The sequence below is a fragment of the Aedes albopictus genome, chromosome 2, assembly GCF_035046485.1.
Source record: "Aedes albopictus strain Foshan chromosome 2, AalbF5, whole genome shotgun sequence".
Lineage (NCBI taxonomy): Eukaryota > Metazoa > Arthropoda > Insecta > Diptera > Culicidae > Aedes > Aedes albopictus.
The window spans coordinates 332150728-332175072 of record NC_085137.1 but is presented as its reverse complement, the minus strand read 5'-3'; the positions used below and the strand labels follow the sequence as shown (position 1 = coordinate 332175072).

At 36.3% G+C, this 24345-nt stretch overlaps 1 protein-coding gene across 1 annotated transcript in view; it reads right to left on the bottom strand.

Moving 5' to 3' along the window:
* Positions 1-24345, bottom strand: part of LOC109398030 (collectin-10) — a 240539-nt gene that overhangs the window by 8380 nt on the left and 207814 nt on the right. The window lies entirely within an intron of this gene.

Genomic DNA, 24345 nt, shown 5'->3' with positions numbered 1-24345 from the left:
CCACCAGTTCTCATTTTGCTGGGTGGCGGCATTTACCAAATGATGGCCGTTTTCACAAGTGCCACCCCGTTTGGCCTTTACCCTTTATTTGGTGTTAAGTTTATTTGAGATGGTCTTTTTGCGAAATATCTACATAGTACCATGATGGAGACTTGAGGTCAAAGGTTGAACGTGTAAAATAGGCATTCAAACCAGGTGTTGTACATGAAAAATGAAGATAACTTCCAAAAAGTTTATGTTAAGAAAAATATCGAGACATTATAAAATACTGAGTTAAATTGTAGGTTGGTTAAGCAAAATTCTCTATCTCAATGTTCCGATTTATCACCCTCTTCCAATCATGTTTTGGCCACTTTGAATTGGTTTCTGCTCTCGAACTGTGCAGCGTTATCTGGCAACGAAAAGACATAACGTTTGCTATTTCTAAAAAAAAAATGCACATTCCCCATCCCACTGAGCCCTTTTCGCAGTTAGCATAAGTACGGGACCGTTGATAAAACTGGTTTTTCTTGAATCACCCAAAGCTTATTCAGAAAAATGTCCCTAGATCGGTCAATTAATAATATCTGTCTTCGGCAAACTTGCTCAAAATTTACAGATCTACAACATTTCCGAAGAATGTATTTTGTCTAAGTCACTGCGACCAGTTGATAGATCTACTGACATATCTTCTTCTTCTTCTTCTTGGCGTAACGTCCTCACTGGGACAAAGCCTGCTTCTCAATCAAACTGGATTCAAAGCACCACCCTAATCGGGTCCGTCTTTCACAACTTTATCTCTCCTTCGGCTCTTAGATACCAATCTCCCGCACTCTTGCGGCCTACGAAGTGTTCTATGAGCACTTCCACAGTTATTAACTGAGAGCTTTCTCTGCCAATGACCATTTTGCATGTATATATCGTGTGGCAGGCACGAAGATACTCTATGCCCAAGGAAGTCAAGGAAATTTCCTTTACGAAAAGATCCTGGACCGACCGGGAATCGAACCCGTCACCCTCAGCATGGTCATGCTGAATACCCGTGCGTTTACCGCCTCGGCTATATGGGCCATATATGCCCATATGCCCAACTTTTATTCAGCTTTGTCGAGTCGACGTATCACCATTGGTATTGGTAATAATCAGCTTTGAATAGAAGCAATATCCCAACACGGTGCCACACTTCGAATGAATTGGATCACCGTGTTTGGGTTTGTCCTCCAGACATCAAAGGGTTCTATTAGCCCTTTGTCGAATAACCTAATCCTTTTAGTAACAACTGCCGGACAACAGCATAACAAATGTTCCGAGTCTTCTGTATCTATACCGTAAAAGCGACATACATCATCTTGAAATTTTTCAATAACCTTCAAATAATACCGGCTCGGACAATGACCTGTTAAGAGGCCAGTTGAAGTACTAATATCTTTTTTGGAAAGTTCTAGAATTTTGCGAGTGTTTGCAACGTTTGGCTTTATAAAACGCGAGGCAGCCTGCAGTTGTGTTTTTTTCCCAAATGGACTTTTTTTTTGCTGTACCCAAGCTTTAAACTCCATTGTGAGAAAACATCCAGATATGCTACAAAATGGTTCAGAACCTATGAATTGATGAGACGACCCAAGTCTTGCTAGTATATCAGCATGTTCGTTTCCTTCAAGAATGTATGTAGTTATTCTTGCAAAGAACATTGTTTGGTTTCCAGTTTCTTTGAAAACATGGACCATCCCAATTTTCAAAAACGTTGGAAAGAGGGCCTTATTTTTAGGGGCTACTTTGTAGAAGACCATATTTGTCTAAAAACTCATTTGAAGGCGCTTTCCTCGTAAATCTGATTCGTGGACCACTGTACATCATTACGACTAAAGTTCTTATTGAGACATTTCTCGTGGGCATTGGAAATGATTCTGATATACAAAATGGCATTCAGTCTATCTTTCTATGAAACCGGCAGTCCAGCTTCTATTGAAGAATTGCAGTTTCACACAGTTACTACAGCTACGCAAAAAAGCGGTCTCCAATCTGACACTACAAACAAATTAATAACACTTAGAAAAGTGCCAAAAACATACTCATTGGAGTCAAATACAACGGTACTACGTTGTATTTAGTGATTTTATCCTTTTTGATGAAATTTACTGGAATATGGGGTGTCCCCTCTTTACAGAAGTTTGTGTGCTTTAGGAGTTTTGTTATGTTTTAGGGGCTGTCCATAAACCACGTGGTCAGAAGGGGGGGGGGGGGGGGCTTCGGCCAATGACCATTTTGTATGGACACATAAAAAATTTTGTATGGACTAATGACCACGCGGGAGGGGAGGGGGGGTTGAAAAGTCCCAAAAAAAATGACCACGTGGTTTATGGACAGCCCCTTAGTGGTGATTACTGTGAACATTGTGGAGTATCAGATAGCAATATGCATAGGATAAGGGAGTGTAGGAACAGTCAAGAAGTGAGGCAATGGACTAAGCAAATCTTAAAATAATGGACAATGGTTCAATATGAAAAAAATAGAAGATATTTTGCAATGGAATATTAATGTAAAAAATTCAGGACTATGATAAACTTTTTCGGCGATGTTAAAGAAATATTACAGCCACTGTTTACAATTAATCATTTTTTATGTTTCTTAGAAATATAAGAACTTTTACATTCATCCCCTTAAGTTCCTTATTACCCCATTTTCACATTTTCTAAAAATTCGCACATTTTGTTGAATATCTTCAATTCCTCCAAAAAATAGTCAAATTTTGTAATCTATATGCGCAGCAGGCAGCAAGACAATGATCGGACTGCTTTTCCTGAAAGTTTTAGGAAGTAGACCCCATGAATTAATGGGGATGAAACATTTTTCCGCCCCTTGGCACCCAATTACGGTATTTGTTGTAGCTTTCGTGGATATTTGTTCAAAATACACCAAACGCCAATGGTACAAACTTATGATACCGATTCCAAACCGTACTAAAAGAATATTGAAGCATCGGGGAAGTATTATAACCTCGATGATAAGGAGTTGCTTAGATTGGACATCACACTTTCTTTAGTAGGTCAACATAGTGCATATAATTTTGGTTAGACCGTTTATGACCAATTTCATGACTTTAATTTGTTTGTATGTTGATTATCGTTTGAAGTAAGATACTTATTGCATTTGAATAATGCTATCTTAAAAGGAGATTTATCAACATAAACATCGAATCCTGAGCATTGCCAATAGTTTTGGCCAATACTGTATTAGAAAAATAATCTAATCGTTATTACTTTTTTCCGTGTTATAAATTTTAAGTTTAATCAAAAGTTTGAAGCTCATTATATTAGTAATAAAAATGATCAAAATGTCATTGCATTTGGTTACTGGAATCCGGAGCTCGAGGTTAACTATAGGTTTATTATACATTATTCTAAAATATTTCTAACTTCGTGTAGAAAAGCCCGAACATTTCCAAATTTGGACCACTGATACATAACTAGTTGATCAACTTACATTAAAAATTTGAGAATATTTAATGTACATTTCGAAAAGTTACAGCTAGTTGAACTTTTTTTTAAGTATAAATTTGCCTGTCCCGATTATTTTGATTGTCCCCTGCATTTTTATGCTATTGATCATTGCTAATCATTTAAAAAAAATCGCCCCTGATTTGGTATTTTCGACCCCCCCCCCCCCCCCCCTATTTTGATTTTACATATTTATGCACCCTTCGACCTCATTTTCACCCCCTAGGGATTTTTTTCGACCACTTTGGGAATCACCTGGCCGGGATACGAGCAATGCCGAACCTAGCATCCACAAGGGGGCGAAAGCTGGAAGGAAACGATGGGTGGGACATACTGTGAGAATGCCGAACAACAACCCTGCAAAGCTAGTGTTCGCAAGAGATCCGGATGGAACAAGAAGACCTGGATGGCAGCGTGTAAGGTGGGCAGACTAGGTGCAGAACAATCTGGCAAATATGGAACGCGGCCGAGGATGTTTGTGCGGCTGTTTGAGCCCGTATGAAGTTGATCATCAATATAAACTTCTTTTCTCGAACAGTCTAGATAGCTGTGTAGTGTCGGTAGCGGTTGTCTCAATTGGCTAAGAATAACACCACGGACCGCCTGATCCAGTGGTAAGAATCCACTAAACAGGTGACCCCTAATTCATGGTGTGATGCGGCTTCATGCTTACCGTGCCTATAGGAATGAATGGCTAGGGGGGTCTAATAAAAACCGCAAACGGAGCCTGTGGAGTACCAGGGCGCCCTCCACAGTATGTTTCCCTTACTGCGCTAACCGGAGCAATTGTGCAATGGACCTTGTGTTTTTCCGAGACGATCAGCTGCCCTTCTTTAGTTTCACTTAAGGCAAAATAAGGGCGGGATTATGAAGATGTTGTTAATTAGTTTAAATTTTGACCTATATGGTTTCGCATTATGCGATTTACACAGTGTATTCTGTGTATCCTCGCCTTTGGCGTTTTCCAATCGATACCGATCTGGTTTCGTTGCTGCTGTTCTTTGTTGTGCTGTTGTTGCGAAGAGTTTAATCTTGCCTAGTTTGGGTAGTGGCTACGGCTAGGATAGCTCCGATCAATCTTCAGCATAAAAGAGCAGTAACAATCAATCTTTGTAGACTTATGCAAACTGATACAGCCCAAGTGGCCTTGGTCCAAGAACCTTACTTCCGTAAGGGTAATTTCTATTTAGGAAACCTTGTGAACCCGGTGTTTGCTACTTTCAGTAAACATGAAATGGAAAACTCGCGTGTCATACCTCGAGCCTGTGTGCTTGTCAACAACGCAATAGTTGCTACACTCATCTCTGAACTTATTACCAAAGATGTATGTGCTATCACAATTGATGTATCTGTTGGAAACCTCAACAGGAAATACGTCTATTGTTCGGTTTATATATCGCATGACGAACCATCCCCTACGGATGTTTTCAAACGCGTCATCGCATACTGTACTTCAAAAGGCCTTCCGCTAAATGTGGGCAGTGATGCTAATGCTCACCATATCATCTGAGGAAGTTCAGACATTAACTTGAGAGGCTCCAGTTTGATGGAGTACTTAAGTAGTACAGATCTTGCATTACTTAACATAGGAAACCGCTCAACATTCATGGTATCTGCTAGAGAGGAAGTGTTAGATATAACGCTTTGCTCTAGTAAAATTAGTCACGAGCTGACCAATTGGCATGTGTCAGATGAAGAATCTTTATCTGACCATTGCTACATCTTTTTTGAAAATTTTAATGTTACTTCGCAAATATTGCGTTTCAGGAATCCGCGGTCAACAAACTGGGATCTTTTTACTGATTTGGTTGCAGCTAAATTTTATGGGTACTCACCATCCATTGACACTCCAAGTGATTTAGATGATGCCGTTGATACTACAACGACCTTCATCACGGAAGCTTTTGAAGAATCATGCCCTCTACGGTCTGTGAAGATCACAAGAGGAACCCCTTGGTGGAACTCTGATCTGGCGAAACTCAGGAAACAATGTAGAAAGAGTTGAAACAAAAAAATAGGTGATCCTGATTTTTTTTTTCAATTTAGTGTTTGTTCATATATATGTATATGTAAACACTACCTGTGAAAACAAGTTCATTAAATTCTGAGAACCTTCGTACCAAATTGTACGATAATTAAAAAAATCATCTAATGTTATGCTAAATAAATGAAATAATTAAATGTTTGCCTACTTTCGCATGGAAATATTTTATTTAAATCGTACTTCAACCATTTTCAAACAAAAACACCATTTTTGTCCTTTATTTATCCATCCATCCGCTCAATAACAGGGTGTCTACTACCTGGAAAAACCTGGAAAACCGGGAATCCTCAGGGAATTTTATTTAACAGGGAAAAACCTGGAATACTTAGGGAATATCGTGCATACTCAGGGAAATTTTGCATCGACAAAAAAAAATAAAACACTGGGTCGCAAAAATAAAAAGTAGCGAGATTCATTACTCGAAGATCTACTTGAAATAGAGTCCACAGAGCTTATACAGCGTCGAGGGTATGAATAAAAAAATGTCGATTATGTAGTGGTAGTATATCCATCTAGAAAATAAGCTACAACGTTTTTTTCAAGAAATTTTCTATCTGGAAGTTCTTTTGGAAATACCTCTTGAAATTCATCCCAGAGTTTTTTACAAGATTCCTTCCGTATTTTTTCAATCCATTTGTCTTGGTGTTCCTTCCGGGGATTCTTTCGGATTCCTAACAGCTTTTTTTCCGGGATTCTTCCTTGAGAATCTTCAAATCTTCATACAGAATTTCTTTAGAGGATTTCCCAGTATTGCTCCCAGAGTATCCGTGGATTTCTACCAGGAGTCAGGCCGTGATCTTTACATGAGCTTCTCTCAGGATATATAACAGATGTTGTCGCGAAATTTATGTTAGAGTTTCTCTTGGGATTCCTGTTGAAAAAGTTATTCTTGGGATTTCTACAAAAGCTTTTTCAAGGGTTTAAGGAATATTTTTCACAATTTTTTTGCAGGAATTCCTTCCGATATTTTTCCCAAAGTTTCTCACGTGGATTCTTAAAAAAAATCCGATAGCTTTCTTCTAGAGTTTCTCCTTGGATTTCTACATAAGTTCTCGCGGGATTTCTTTGGCGATTTCTCTCGGAGTTTTTCTCGGGACTTCTCTCAGAAGATTCTTTCCGGTATTGATCCTGTTTGAAGTTTCTCAGAGTTCTTTCTCTGATGTTATCTTTATATCAGGGTTAATTATCTAATTTCATGCAGTGATCCAACTGAGATCATTTTCTTACAGATTTTTCGGGATTATTCTCAGAGCTTTTCCCGGAATCTCTACCAGAAACTATACCGAGACTGTGGATGCTCCTTTTGAGATTTCTTACAGGATTTTTTCAGAGTTTTTCTCGGAATGTCTTACAAGATTTCTTGTAAGAAATTTCCGGAGAATCTCGGAAAAAGTTCTGAGACTAATCCCAGGAGGAAATATTTAGGAAATTTAAGGAGGAACTCCGAAAACCTTCAAAAGGAATGCCAGGAGAAACTACGTTCGAAATACACGAGAAATATCTGAAAACTGTCCCTAGAAGAACTTCTGCAAACATGTCGAGAGAAACTGTTGGAAAACTATTCCGAACACACTAAGAAAAATTTCTGGAAGAACTTTGGAAAAAATTAGAAAGATCTGCGGGAGCAACCAGCGAGGAATTCTGGAAGAAAGTCCGGGGGTACATACTCTATCAGACACTCCGGGAAAAATCTCGAAAGGAGCTATTTACGTAAAAACCTCTAGATATACTATGGAAACTGGAGAAAACCAAAAAAGAAAAACCGTAGATAATTTCAAGGAAAAACTGCGAGACACAGGAAATGAATTTAAAGATGGAATTCTGGAAAGATTTAAAAAAAGAATCATGGGTAGAATTTCGAAATCTACATTACTATTCCACCAGCACAGAGTACAAACATCGAAGTTTATATTCAAAACAGTGTATGAAATATAGTCTGTGGAATTACTGATTGAACTCCTGAATGTTTTGAAACTGCTGAATGAGCGATTTCTTTCAAATAATCCAAAAGAACTTTGAGGAAAATTTTGAAATATTCCTTCACCGATTTTTGTATTATATTCAAAAAAGATTAACAGTTCAGAATTCAGCAATTTGGTAGAATCTCTTGAATAATAAATCATGCGTATTTTTTTTAAATTTTAGTTGAAGTTTTGAGGACATTTCTGTATAGTTTTTCAAAAGAAGAAATTGAAATAGAAATTTTATGAAATTTCGGCCCATTTTTGTATTTTTTACATATAAAATTTCTCCCTGGAAAATCCTGGAAAACTCAGGGAATTTTATTTTGTCTTATGAGTAGACACTCTGAATAAAATTTTAAAGTGTCAGCACATGGGCTTATGAAGCGAATCTACGCCTCGGGCCCCCGACTATTCTGGAGTTAGCTCAACATGTATTAAGAGCAAAAGTAAACATCATCACAGATGGTTGAGATGTAATAGACAATAGTTTATAGAGGAAAAATAAATATTACTCATAAACGCCGCGGCGAGAAGGTACCACGAATTTGTCCATCGATGATTGCATTATATGAAAATGCGACTGTGCAACACAGCAGTAAAAGAGCAATCGACTTAGTGAAGGTTGGACAGACCAAGCCAATCAATTTCAAAGCTACATAATCATTACCTAAACCAATTGTAAAACGTGATTGAACCGGAAGCAATTTGACGAATACTTATTACAGCTCTGGCACTCTATAGGATTCAAAGGATACTAAAACGAACAAGGTGCTAATTACGGTCTAACAGATGCAGAGGAAGGTTTCAAAACTTGTGATACAAAATTTCCAATCGTTTAAATACCTTCATGACACGGCGTGGCAATGCCTTTAAGTAGTCAACTTAATTGTGGGTTGCTGCATGGCTTATGCGTTGCGCGATCGTTCACCCATCTAATAATATTGACTTTACCTTGACTGATTGGTAGTGGTCTGGTCACACCAGAGTAGGAATGTTTCGATTTAATTTTTCGGGTTGGACGCGCAACCATGATACCGATCATGAACGTTTCAAGGATTGACCTTTTTGAGCGGGCACTTGATTGATTGTACAAATAGGCTCGTAAAAGGGACACCGGCTCGCCTGCTTCACACTAGACGGCCGACAAGTACCTACTGGACTGGTATACATGTGCTTCTATGTGCTATGTATATGACACGTTATTGTATTATTTCGGTGTACATACAGGGGATAGCCAAAGTGTTTGGGATAGGCAACTTTTTTTTCTCTCACAAAAAAAGTTCAACACGCTATAACTTTTCATAGAGTGCATCAAAAAATCTCAAATTTTGACTGTTTGTCAACCTATTATGTGTGCATCATTGGTACAAATTTGGGTTCGATTGATTAATATTTCGCAAAGTTATAACAGTTCGCGTAAAACACTATTTTTCAGACAACTCATTTTTGAGGCGTCATATCTCGGAAACCAGTGAACCGAATTGAATGAAATTTTGAACGTACACTAACAATATGTAAATGCTTCACAAACTATTAAAACATAGGTACTTTTTAAACGTTGAATAAAGTTATCATGGGTTGACACTTTTTCGATTTTTCTCGAAAAAATGTAATTTGTTTACATCAATGTAAATAAATTTTAGTGTTGATATCCAAAGATTTTCCATTTCTGTTCTCAAGTTATCTCTAATCAGATATATTAGAGCCTATTTAGATTGAAGGAAGAACACATTTAGTATTTTTTGTGTGGTATTGTAAATTTGACTTATTTTCCTCTATATGGATAAAAATTTCAATCCGGTATAACTTAATTCGCCGTGAGAAAATATTACATTTTATAACGTCGTATTAAGTATCAATATATTGTTGATAAACGTTGAAAAATTCATTCAATTCGGTTCACTGGTTTCCGAGATATGACAGTTCAAAAATGAGTTGTCTAAATAATAGTGTTTTAGCCGAACGGTTCTTACTTCGCGAAAAATTAATCAATCGAGCCCAAATTTGTACCATGTACCATTTGTATGATGCACATATAATAGGATGACAAACAGTCAAAATTTGAGATTTCTGATGCACTCTATGAAATGTTACAGCATGTTGAATTTTGGCCATCCCCTGTATTTCAATAAAATAAAGTGTAGAATTTGTAGATTATACGTGTACCAAAGGTCAAGTCAATTGGCATAAAACTGGATAGGTTATAGCAGAAAGTTTTTAAAATAGTTCCACCTGCCCATATGGTCCCACACCCGATTTATGATTATAAAATATTTTACACCTCAATAGCAACCTACAACGAAAAGTTGCAGCAATTAGCAAACCCTGTCACCATGGGTAAATATTTAAATTTATTCGTCGCTGCTTTTTTTGGCATGTCGATGACCTTTTGCAATTTCGGCCATAAAAAATCCCACATTTCTTCACGATTTTGTAACCTGCAATCATTTGAAGCTTATATGGGGGACTATGCCAACCAATGTGGCAGACGAAGTTATTTTTAGCCAGCACACGTTTTTCAGCATTTGAAATTAGTGTCTCGAAATCAGACCATCCTTTTCGTTTTATATTTTTAGCTTCTTACAGTTTTGCTAAGACTGTGGCAGCAAGGCTTTCTTTGGATAGGTTTGACGAAACTTGAAAAATCGGCAGTTATTAGCATAACCATTTGTAGCTCAGACTTTTCCATAGACAAGAATGCTGAACTGATGTCAGATCAAGCGTTAGTTTTCTTTTTTTTCTCCTTGGCAGTAGGTGATATCCCGCTTCTCAGTTTAACGTTTTATGGATACTTCTACACATATTGACTAAAATCTTTTTCACCAATCGACTATTCTTGCTTTTAGAAGAGACAAGAAGAATTCAATTTGTTTTCTAATCCCATCCGAGGGAGATTTGGATTGTGGAAAGAAGTACACCATGTGCGATAGCGGAATCGAGATCAATTCTACGTCATCGAACGGTAAAGTGGTTCCGTAGCTTGGATGAATAGAAGCGCCCGTTAAGCGAATTGGGAGTCGTGGGTTCGATTCCCACCTGAACACGTGGATTAATTTACACAATTTAAAACTCAAGTTGTTCATCAAACACGTATTTTTTGTGTGTATGACTATTGCAGCTTTTCAAAATTGAGATTTAGGTAATCGATCAATCGTTCCAACCACTTAAGACAGCTTCCAACAGAAGATTTCGTCACATCTTATTCACAAGTATAGACTGTTTCAGAAATTACAAATACACTTTGTTCAATAAATTAAATGAACTGTTCCAATGATTTTTACCAACTTCTTTCAGACTATAGCATATTGTACTCCATATTTTGATATTTCCTTTCAATAGTCTTGATATTTTAAAGAACAGTCGAGTTCTCTAACAAATAACTTAATTTTTCAAATTTGCATTTGTACAAAGGTGTTTTTTAATGATTTCAACATTATTTCTCACTAAATACCAAAAAATATCTAAATTTTTATCACATTCGCCTTCTTAACAAGTTGTCTAAGTAATGCCTTGAAGAAAATTTGGGAAAAATCGATAACGGCATTTCAACAACATTTTTTCGGAGATCAAGTTACTAATTTTTTAATGTTTTCTACAGAACATAAAAACTATCACACAGTTTCTTAGCTTTCCTGAACGCATTTAATCTAAACAAACTTATTTTTTTTCAGCTCATTCGATCCTTCAGATGGCAAAGCATGTCATACCATAACAATGAATGCAGTGAGCAGTAATTAAGACATTCGTTTGCTTAACGTTCGTTGCTACTGGTGTTGTTGAGAAATTTGAAACAAAAAATGTGTGTTGAGAAGGCCCGTGTTGGTGGTTCTTGATCAAATATTCCAGTAAAAATTATTCTTTCCAATCGAGAAACATCTTTAATTATCGATACAGCAATTTTTATTGTGTTTGGAAATTAAATATTTTATCTGTGAGATTTTTTCCTCTTCTACTATGGTGCATTTTCTGACCACTTTGTGCAACTTCAAATTTTAATCATCTAGTTTACAGAGCCCTATTTTTAAACTTTTACCAGAAACATCAACAAAATTGGTATTATTTGCTTCGTTAGCATGTTTACTATAAGAGCTAGAAGAAACTTTTTTTGATATTTTGCTCAAATTGAAATGGCAGTTAATCGTTAGTGTATTTATAATTTCTGAAACAGTCTATACCACCCAACTTCTCAGTTTCTCAGTTTCAAAATCTTTCCTATGTTCTCTTGGTCAAACTCATTCAATCACGATCCAAGCATAATTAATCATGCAGAAGCGACCCAATGCCCCTATGTGTCATCAAATCCAAGAGAATTATGAATTTTAATGCAGCAGCAGGCCAATAGGAGTTAGTCAAAGCTACGGTTCAAATCTGATCGATATCATTTTAATGGCACTCCAAACTGCCTCATTGCCATTGTCGTGTGACTTGCGAGCAAATAACTCTTCACAAAGATCAACAGCAAACAGACCGAGATAATCTCGCACCGAATGCGCAATTATTTGCTTTGCACTTTTCAAGAAGCCGAATGATGATGCGATACGGGTAGGTATTCACCGAATAATTTCGATTCGGTTGGAAAAGTTGACATTCACCGTCGTCGTCGCTAACCAATTTTTGGCGAATGGGAAGTTCCATAAAAAACGTTTTGTCGACGAGGCGCCCTCGGATAACCATTGCGCAATATGCAATGCCATCCGAAGATGTTGGAGATCATATCCTTCCCGCGTTAAAAAAAACCGTAGGCATGTAAGTACACTACTCAGATCACAACTTGTTCGTAAACTGGTTTGTGGCACGTACGTACAATGCCCCACAGTACAGATTTTGGTCATCTTCAAAAGGGGTTGTGGGGCCACACCGCAACCGAATGTGCTGATGTCTTTATGGGATCCACGTGAGAAATATAAATGTCAAGGAGGTGCAATTGTGTAATTAAAATCATATTTTAGTGAGCCGCTTGGAAATGAACCGGCGACGACGGCCTGCCTATGCATAACAACCATGGGAAGAGGGAACCACACTGTGACATTATCGTTACTGATCAGAGTAGTGGTACAAAAGTGTGCATATTGCCTCCTGGACTAATGTGAGGCAAAGACTTTGTATTGTGTCCAAAAAGTTTAGCTAAGTGGGCATTTCTTACAATTCATGTTGACATTTAGCCGGTGATTAATACGAAATTTCAACCAATATCATGCTTGATTATGATGAAAGGATATTGTCTGCTTTTCAATTTGAGTAGAAGTATCACTTTCATCCAGCCGTCCAATTTGAAATTTGTGAGTTATACAGCCTTTTATTGAGATCTTAATTGAATATGGTTATGAATTTTGGTAAACCAGGATTTTTATACAACTTCGATCATACCATCTCATTTTTTCTTCATTTTTTAGTATTGAAGAGATTTAGGTGTTTACTTATAGCTGCTACATGAGGTGTTCCACAATCCTACATTTTATCCCAATATGTGTAAAACATGATTTCCAAATCTCTTTTACACAGCGGTACACTGAAATCACTTGTTATGAAATCGATTTGGGATGCGTACACTGAAGATGTCCATAAATTCAAAAAGGGTTTATAACAACTAGCAAAATGAAAACAAACGTCACCATTAGTCGAAACTTGCGAAACCAATTTGTAACTAAAGTATAATCTGATAGTTTCAACGAATCTTAGTTATAACCGTTTACAAACCAAAACATTGATTCTGATTGTTATAAACATGTTGCACCTGGAACTTATTTAGAATATAACGAACAATTTTGACAGGAGAGATAGAAGTTCCAAAATGTGCGGAAAAATGTTTTTGTGATCACGAAAAATATAAAACGCACTATAAAAAAACCAAAATGTTTCAAAAAAAAAAAAAAAGAAATCATGTACAAATAAAATGTAACCTTTTCTTCATAAATTTATCGACATATTCTAAATTTTATAAAATTAAAGTGGTAAAATAGAAAAAAAAAATCTGATTGGAAATATAATATTGATCCAATAAAAAAATTCTGCCTCATTTTCGCAGTACTGAACGACTAGTACCTACCACTGGGAAGATTTGAACATATGGGGTTTTGAGAAATCTAACGTAACGTACAAAAATATTAGGAGTTTCCCACGAAAAAAATTACAAAGGGTTTACATTTTTTACAAAAAACGTGAAATTTTCGGTACGTAATAAATGGACAGCCTCTTGCCAACGTAACTGGGAAGTACACGTCCAAGTGTCTGTTTTTTGGTTATTTATGTCCTACACGGAAAACTCAAACTACCTTATTTTGGGTCGATTTTACATTAAAATGAGTATATCAAATTATTGATTAGTTACCCAAAATTAGGTTGTTTTTCCTCTCTCCCCCACAGATGTTGTCGTAAATAAACAAAGATGCGTCTATCCAACGGGGGTCCTTGAGACCAATGAGACAATTTTGGGTAAATATAGATTTCCCCAAATTTGGGTTGAATGAAGGGGGCCTTGGGTTGAATTTACCTACTCTTGAGTATATTTTTAGTTGGAGGTAAAGGCAATTTACCTTGCGTGAGTTTAATCGATTCACTCAAATATTGACTTATTGGGACAAACTATAGAATTGCGTCAAAAGAATCCAATTTTTGGTAGTTTGGCGGTTCCGTGTACCACGTGCAGCATTGTTGTACTTTGTCAATACGGATTCCCATAGACATGACTCAGCAAATAGTATCTTTCTAAATTCTAATATTAATTTTCAGCATTTTATGGGTGCATTCAATAAGCTGCTGAAATGCACTTCATCAAAGCAATATGGCTAGTTAATTTTTACCACAAATGCCTAAATTTGCACTCGCAAAATGATAGGTAGACTGAGGCGCGTTGGGAATACGGAGCTAAAATGCGTAACTTACCGATAAATCTGGATCGGCACACAAATTGACGTTCTCGGTCAGCCTTATTTACGGTATATTTATGCACACAATTTATTAATCACATAACGAAACTGTTGATGCATAATTACTGGCAGTGACGAATGTGGTGTCTAGCTGACTAGTTGTTGAATCGGTCACAATTTGTAAGTCGACTATAAGTTGTATCTTGGTTATAATTCGTTTGCGTATTAAAACCGATTATATCACGAATGAATGTTTTATATTGGCTCCACCTCTTGCGCTTTTTTGGTTGCAATTTAGTCGTTAATAAGACGATTGGTTCAAATGGCATAACTTTCAAACATAGTTGCATACAAATTACTGGACCTTATTTATGTCCAAGTGTGTTGCTTGGAAAGGTATTTTACGCATAAATTAGGTCACTGCTTCAAATGAGGGAACTTCCTGGGGGTTTGGGATGCGGCCAAGAGAGTTTCCAGGAGTTTCAGGGGAGATTAGAAGGGGCAGATTCCTCGCGATTTCAGAAGTCTTTTAGAGGTGGGGAGAGGGGGTTCCAGGAGAATTCAAGAGGGCTTTAGGTGGTTTCAGGGAGTTTAAAAGGTATGACTGGAATTTAAAATGATTGCAGTGAGCTACGGGGCGTTTCAAAGAGTTTTAGTTTCACAGAACTTTCAGTGGTCATGGAGTATCAGCCCTGAAACCTCACTGAAACTATTCAGAAACCCCTCAGAAACTCCTCTGGAGCCTCCTGAAAACTCTCTGAAGCTCCTTGTTTGTTAAACTGAAGCCCCCGAAACACGTTTGAAACCTCTTGGAAGCTCCTGAACGACCCAAAAATCCCATTAAAACTCATAAAGCACCCCTTAAGTCCCTAAAGCCCCTATGAAATCATCTGAAACGCGCTAATCCTCACGTAATCCATATGAAATGCCCTCTGATATATTTTTCAGTTGTTTCTTAAATTGTCCGTCTCAACCGTCGTTGCATTGATCAGTGGTTCCCAAGCAGCGTTCACAGGTCATGCTAATTTCTCAAGAACTAAAAGTGCGATTAGAAAGTTGAAAAGGTATTCAGATTCTACGTCTGCAGAATCATTTACTACAATATAGCGTTGCAAAACTCAGCGGTTCCCGAACTGTATGAATATTTTTTTTAGATATCTGCGTCTCTAGGTGTACTTATAACAATATAGTTGGGTCAAGTACGAGACAATGACGACGATCGTACAGTTCAGGTTGAAATACGCAACTGTCAAATGATGCAAATTATTAGTGGAGATAAAAGAAACAGTACATAACTCGTTTTTCTTTCACTTTATATAGTGGTGTTGTGAACCTCAGGGGTTTCCAATCTGGGCAATGCACATTTCTCAAGAATCTAGAGTACGAAGAAAAAAGAAAGTGAAAAAGTAAGAAAATGAAAATGATTTTCAGATTTTGCGTCTCAAGAAGCATTAATTACAATACAGCGGCGTTGCAAAGCTCAGTGGTTCCCAAGCTGGTATCACGGGCCATGCCTTACTTCCCAAAAACCAAAACCCTAGGAGAAAGTGTGAATGTTTTTTTTTAAATTATGCAACTCAAGGATCACTTATTACTAGGGACAATGGAAATTCGTGGCAAAATTTCTCAAATTTCGCGGGCCAACATTGCGAGTTTCGCGGTGGTTTCGCGGCACCATATTTTTTATCGTATTGTTAAAGAAAACATCAATTTTGCATGCGAAATGAATAATTCACTTGGATTTTATGAGGCGTAATCATAAATTTACAGGGAAAGTAACAAATTTGATGAAAAATTGGAAAAGAAGTTGATGTAAAATGCATTAAACTATTAAATTATTTTACATGGGTTAAATTTATCAGCCAACTAATTTTTTAAATTTTAAAATTAGCGAAACTTTGAGGTTATTTTCTGAATTTTCTCAGGTTTCGTGTCATTTCGCGAGATTTCTTAAATTTCGCAACCATTGCCCAATTTCCATTGTCCCTACTTATTACAGTAAATTGGTTGTTGCAATGCTCAGTGCCTCCCAAGCAGAGGCCACGGGCCACAACTGTTAAGGCTTGGGTCATCAGCGTGACCACGCTAAGAGTGACGGGTTCGATTCCCGATCAGTGCAGAAACTCTTCGTAAATGAAATTTCCTTGACTTCCTTGGGCATAGAATATCTTCGTGCCTGCCACACGATATACTCATGCAAAATGATCATTGGCAGAGGAAGCTCTCTGATAATTACTTTGGAAGTACCGTAAAACGGGGTATCATTGATCAACGGGGTAACATTGATCGGCTTTACCGACCTCATGAAAAGTTCAAACAAGCATTTTACATTGAATCTGTTTCTGCTATCGAATGGTATATCGTAATCTGCTATTATTTAGCTATAAAATGACATGTAATTCTTGAAAATTGAATTTCTTGAACATTGAAATAAATCGATTTTTCAATAGTTGTGTTTCGTAGCACAATGAGATGCATTGTCAAACATTCATGCATGGCATGAATACTAGATACAATATGAGGTTCGAAATCACTGTATTACTTCAATATGATATCCTAGAGTTGGATTTAATGAACGAAACTTTTATGAAAATGCCCTTTTTCAATAAAATATACGATTTATTGAAAGTAGGCTATCAATTACTTAAGTCATTGCCTACCTTTAGGCGTTATTCGCGGTTTGAAGGATTTTAATCCTAAAATAACTCAAAAAGTACATAACTTGTAAGAATTTGGACAACATATTCGAAATCAACGACCCCGAATTTAGTAAGTAAGGGTATTTTCAACACAAACGAACATTGTTAACTTAGGTGATCAATGTTACCCCAAATCAACAAAATCAAAAATTAGATTAAAAAGCCTATTTAAACATGTTTAAAAGTTTTACAATACTTTTTCGAGTAGCTTAACACATAATCAGAGAGCCAGTACTTGTTTTAAAAATATAAAACATGTAACATTCACTTTAACATGAGAATTGTTCGAGAAAGATCGAAAATTCTGATCAATGTTACCCCGGATTATGGTACTAGGCAGGAGTGGAAGCTGAGAAGCATGATTTGTCCCAGTTGGGACGTTGCGCCAAGAAAAGGAGAAGTTTAAAAATTCGGCTTTAATTTAAAAAAAAACTGTTTTATTACAGTGTAGGGCTCAATTTGTTTTTTTCTTTTAATATTTCTATTCTCAAAACTTCACTTATTCTGTGATACTTACACCAAAAACACTTTTTCTGTAGGTTTTTTTTTTATTTAACTTCCCCATTTTCATTTTTTTATAACCATTTGAACATGAACAAGTTTCTATTAAAATTTCATCGAAATCAAAAATAGTGTTTTTAATTGACTTTGAAATTTTTGAAAATGATTTTTGTCAGCGTAGAATTCAATTTAGGATTTTCCAATATTTTTTTCTTAAAACTTGACTTATTTTGTGATAATCACGCATACAACACTTATTTGAAGAAGACATTTTCTATGAAACACATTGGAAAAAAAAAATCGTTAAAAAAGTATAGCCCCCTTTAAGGTGTCTTGCTGCATCACTAAGTTTTCAAACGAATCATTGACTTTTTGATTTTCAATGATTGTTTGCCTCGCGTTTTTGAAGTGATAAAAAACTGCCAATTCTGCAGCAGAAAAAGTATCATCACAATCAGTGCGAGTGAGCATATGGGATGATACTTTTTCATACGAATATTCGCTTTCGTGGCAGAGAATTATCACCTTGAAATTTCGAGCCACATATCCAACATGGCTGCCGATGCTGATGATGCCGTAAAAAGCCTTAAAGACAGACTAGAAAAAAACTTAGATATGCAAAGTGGCTTATCTATACATCAAAAGTTATTGTAATCTGAGAGGGTGCTGCCATTTTTTTTTAGTTTGCGTGAAATCCATCCACTTCATGAAAAGAGGTTCTAGTGAACATACATGCCAAAGCATTTTTAAAATTTTACCAAAATAGAAGACCGAATTCGAATTCATTTCGATTCTAGCACTTGTTTCAACACATCACAAACTGCCATCACAGACAAACAGACATCTACTCTACTCTATTAGTTTGAATAATTTTTAGTTCGTCACTATAGGGGAATTGGGGGTAATATGAACACCCTAAGCGTTTGTGGTAGTTTCCAATAGAAATATGACAAAATCTTTATATTTCACCCCGTAATATTGTAGATGGCAATATATTCAAAGAGTTCTGGAAGAAAATATTTATAAAAAATACAGTTTTCTTACATTATTTTCGATTACAAAACATGCAAGAAAACAGAGTCATGAAAAATAGTGTGGGTAAAATGAACATTCGATGGGGGTAAAATGAACAAGTCTTCAAAAACAAGTTTAAATGTATAATTTCGATATATTCAAGTGTAGGCCAACACATTTAATACAATCTCTATATGCCGCACTTTTAAAACTTTTGATAAATAATTTGGAATGTGCTGAAATAATTATTTGTAAAAAATGTACTAAAACAAGCAATTTTTCGGATAAAAATCTTATTTTATGAGCGCAAAATACTTTTTTTTCTTAACTTTTTGCATTAGTTGTGTCAAAATATGTGCTATATATTTCAATACACCGAGTTTGCACAAAATTTAGAAAAAATGGGAAAAGTTTGAACCAGCTGTTCATTTTACCCCCAAGTCGTTCTGGTTTTGAAGTTGTTCTAAAAATTATAGTGAAAGCGTAACCTATTTTTTTTCAACTGAATATTATCTTTTGGAAGTACATTATTGGATTATGGGATCACACATGTCATAATTTGCGAAAAATATACGAATTGACCTTAATTCAGATAAGCTCAATTTTACATCAGAGCGTATTTTTTGTGTGGTTTTTTATATTTTCGTCATAATCAAGTGGTTTATTCAATTTATAAGTTCAGGATCAGCAGAAGTATAATATTTTACGTTATCACACAGCATCCAATCTCTAAAACATGCAGAAATACGCTAATTGCTGTAAAACAACACCCTGTTCAGTTTACCCCCTTGTTCATTTTATCCACAATTTCTCTACACTCAATTCTGTTTTTACGCAATTGATGCTACCGCGTAACTTCGAGAAATCAAACAAAAATAACCCAAATGATTTTTTTACGCAATTTGCCCTCTACAAATGACTAAAATCGCATCAAAAAAGTCGCGTAACTTCGAGAAAAGCACGTAAAAAAAGACGTACAAAATAGAATCGCGTAAAAAAGTCATATGAAAATTGAATTGATTGTATAACTAACCAACATTTTGTCAAAGTTTTTAGAAAACCTATTTAATTTCCATATTATATGGAGTGGATTAGGTTGTTTGCCAATACCTTGCCAAAAATGATTTGATTTGAGATCGAAATCTTCTAAACGAACTCCTTTTCCGCTCAAACTTTTGTCGCCCTTTAGTCTATATTGTAAGAAGAACGTTCCCTCTAAAATACAGGGGATACTCTAAAATACAGACTGGGACAGGCAAAATTTTCACCTTTCAAAAAAGGTTCAATTAGCTGAAATTTTGAAAAGGGCATCAAATATTTTCAACTAGTTGTGTATCAGTGGTCCAATTTTGGGAAAAATCGGGCTTTTCTACATGAAGTTAAAAGATTCTAGAAAAAGGTATAATTATCCGATAGCCAACTTTGAGCGGTTACATCTCCGGAATAAATAAACCGAATGCAATTAAATTTTGATCACTTATGACTTACATAATGAACTTCGAAAAACATTTGGCTTAATTTGAAATTATATATAAGAAAAAAAAGTTATAGCTATTTCATTTATACTATGTTTTTTAGTAAATTTATCTATTTTTCACATGCATCCCATTACTTTTTCAATTTAATGCCGGCAATTTGGTTACTTTCCTTCAAAACATAAATATATTGTAGTCAATAGGGTCCTAAAATGAAAAATATTTTCCCGGTTTTGCTGCATAACACGAAACACGGTGCTCCATTTACCGTTATTATAAAATAAAATATACCATCAAAACCTGAAACGCCATTCTCTTTATTTATCTGTCCTACACCTCTGGACAAATTTTTAAAATCATCCTTGGGCGAATTTTTGAAATACGCCCTTTTAAGGGGCCTAACCTCTAAAAAACGAGGTTTTCTTTAGAATAACACCACATTTCATAACAGAATCATAAATTAAAGGCATCAATAACAGAAATTATCATGAACAACATTGAAATTTGGTAGTATACATCCATATGAATATCGGCGAAGTGCATTGCATCGGAGGGATAAAGGTTTGGTTTCGGCAAGCAGTTTCGCCATTTTGAAATGTTGGCACCGATATATGAAGAGCGTACACTCTCTATACAGAACATCTGCTTTAAAAACGGTAGTCAAAAATGGGCAACCACAAATTAAACAAAAAGAAATATGTCTGTGTGCCAAATGACCTAAGTTAAAAGTATAGAAAACCAAAACATTGAAAGGCCTAAAGACAAAAAGTCGAATCAAGCTTCAAATAATAACACATAAAATGCTGCATGAAAATTCTTTCTTTTTTATGTAGGTTTTATGTAGGTAAGACATTTTGTCCCTACTAATTTGATTTTTTTCTACCTAATATACATTACAAGAAAAATTATCGCGCAAAGTTATGCAAAAAAGTAAATAGATTTGCGCGGTTACATTTAATCGTTTCGGTGTCTTCTGCGCGGTCAATCATTAGCTATTTTTCGCATTTATTGTAGAAGACACGAACACGATATGATGATTTTGAACATTTTTGTGCGATAATCTACGGCGAAACGCGCAATATTGTCTCCGATTTGTTTTTTTTTGCATTTCAACGTTTTGTCTTCTCAGCCTCAGCATTTCAAGAGCGCGTAACTGCTTTCCAAAACAACATCTTTTTTTCTAAGCAGTGGCGTGGCACTTCTAGACAAAAATAATGCTCCTCTTTCGATGGCTTACATTAGAGGAGTGACATGCAATCTACATCCATAAAAGAAGAAGCCGTTTCATCAACCAGTTACGTCCTTCTGAAATGCTGAAGCTGAAAAGATAAATCGTACAAATCTGGAGTAACATTTGCAACGGGCATACAAGCATTGGTAAACAATCACTTCACACGTCGCTCCTGAGCCCCCATCAACTCATTCACACAAACTATGACAGTTTTCAGATATAGCAAACATCGATCTTTCGGATAACGGTGTTCATTTGCGTGGGTGGGCTGCTGTTAGGCCCTCGAAGCGATTTTGAAAGAAGGCGCAAAACCTGTTGGGCCCTTTTCAAATGTTGCTCCAGGAATGAAATAAAAAATTAAAGACAATAGGTCGAAGAAAAGTTAAATTAGTAGGGACAAAAGGTCTTATCTACATATTTTAAAAGAAGAAATAATTTTCACCCAGAATATTATGTTTGATTATTTGTTGCCTGTTCCGACTTTTTGTCTTTTGGCCTTTCGATATTTTGAATTTCTATTCTTATAACTTAAAATATGTGGCACACAGACATATTTCTTTTTGTCTAATTTGTGGTGGCTCATATTAGATATTTTTGACAAATTTTGTCTATTGTTTTAAGGCAGATTTGCTGTATAGAGATTGTACGCTCTTCATATATCGGTGTTAACATTTCGAAATGGCGAAAGTGATTGCCAAAACCAAACCATTATCTCTCCGATGCAATGTACAGTTACTACTGGACGGAGGAAATGCAATTCTTTCCGATAGTGGTTGTTGGTGTCCTGGGAAAGATGAGATTCGATCTACAGCTATGGGAGAAAATATTGTTTTAAAGATCAGTTACGTCCTTTTGAAATGTTGGTGCTGATATGCATGTGAATACTATCGCTATGACTGACAGTAATATGAACATCTATTGACATATGGAACCACAATACAATATACTTTTAATTGAATTTGTTACACCAATGTAATGTTTGCTTTCTATAGGCCCTAAGAACTTCTACCGTATATTGACGTAATAACACATTTTGATACAAAATGCACTCCACCGATATTCATGTGGATACATACTACAGGTATGTTCCGTTTTTATCAACACGGTCCGCGATTTTCAGTTGACAAAAACGGAATAGTGATAAAAACGGAATAATTTTCTTTGACAAAACATTTTACATCATTTTTATACAAATTGGACGATTTCCTGTAGAACACATTCCAAAAGTAAAAATATGCAGTTTATAATGAAATTTAATTGTTTTTGATGTCTTTTAGCATATCTTGGTTGCACAGTTCAAATTACAGTGACGTCGACAAGAGGTTTTCACCACCATCTTAATAAATTCCTATGAAAGTTTCAACTAGGATAGTACTTGATAATTCCTGGGCTACAACTCGTAGCGGTGAGTCTACGCCGAATGAAGCATTCGCCTCCACTAGTCTCGGTCCTGGGCCAATCGCTTCCAGTCACCCTCAACGTTTAGAGCCCTTAGGTCCCCCTCAACTGCAAAAAGCCACCGTGTGCGCTGCCTACCACGAAACCGACGACCCCTACCTGGTTATCTGCTGAATATGGTTTCAGCTTGTCATTCCTTCGGCATACGAGCTACGTGCCCAGCCCACCGCAGCCTGCCGTGTTTAATTCGCTTTACTAGGATACTTTTGGGATTCACTAGGATACTTTTAGAAAATCTTCAGGAAATTTTTTAAGCAATCACTTGTATTTTCTCCATAATATTGGATTCTCCAAGAAGTTCCTCCAGAATTCTTGTAGGTTACCTTGTACCATTCCGCTTGTTTATCCTTTGGAATTCGATAGGGGTCCCCCATAAATGACGTAGCATTTGACACCCCCTCCCCCTCGTAACCTATTTTCCCATACCTAAAACATGGCTCGCAGCATAATCAGCGGCTCCCCCTCTCTCCTAAAATGCTACGTCATTTATGGACGGCCCCTAAGAATTTGTAGAGAAAAGAGGTTCTGCCCCTTATGATTTCTCCAGAAATTTCTTCTCGGATCAACCCAGATGTCTCTTTTTAATTTTTTTTTTCCTGGAGTTTCTTTGGGGATCCCTTCAAATATTCCACCAGAAATTGGAATTTATCAACCATACTTATGCATAATGTTGGGAACAGCTCACTGACGTTGTGTACGGTTTGGGTCTGGAATGGCCCTAATGCACAAGGTGGGCTAAGAAAATCATTCTGGGATTTAACCTAGGTCCTAGTTCATCAATTCATCCAAGTATTGCTTTGGAGATTCACCAAGATTTTACTTTAGAAAGATAGGAGTTTTTCCGTTTCTTCAAAATATCCTACGGGAATTCTTCCAAGACTGCTTTCTGAAAACAATCCCCCCCCCCCCCGGATTTTTTTTCTGATATTTCTCCAGGGGTTCTTTCTGAGAATCTTTCAACAGTTTTTATCTAGAATTTCATCAGAAGTTCTATCTTGGATTGTTTATGCGCAGTAGAAACATCTACAACTACTGGAACTTTCACAGATTTTCCAATACGATTCTATCTTTCATCTTAGTTATTTCCTCATGATTACTAGATGAACCAGTCTTGAGCTGAAAATCTCGTCAATAAAGATAATATTGCAAAAATAATTATCCCCGATTTCTTACTGCGTTTCCTGGGCATCTCCCAGAAGTTTAATCTAGTAATGTTTCAGGAATTCTTACCTAAAATCCCCCAGAAGTTTCTTCAGGGATGATGTTCTGTATAGAAATCTCCGGGGAGTTATTCCTGAGGATCCTCCAGAAGTTCCTTGTGCGAATCCTTGAGAAATTCCTTCTAGGAATCCTGTATAAATTCTTTCAAGAAATTATCCAATTGTTCATCGAGGGATGCTTTCAGAATTCATGGGATTTCTGTAGGATTTTTTGGGAATCTTTTGTTTTTTCTGGCCAAATTTATTCATTGTATTCATGCATTGCCTCAAGATTAATGTTAAGCTTTAAATTATTCGTGTTCGAGGGAACAAATTTAACAAAAATTTTGGTGTTGACAAAAACGGAATGAAAAGTTGACGAAATCGGATAGTGACAAAAACGGAAAGTGATAAAAACGAA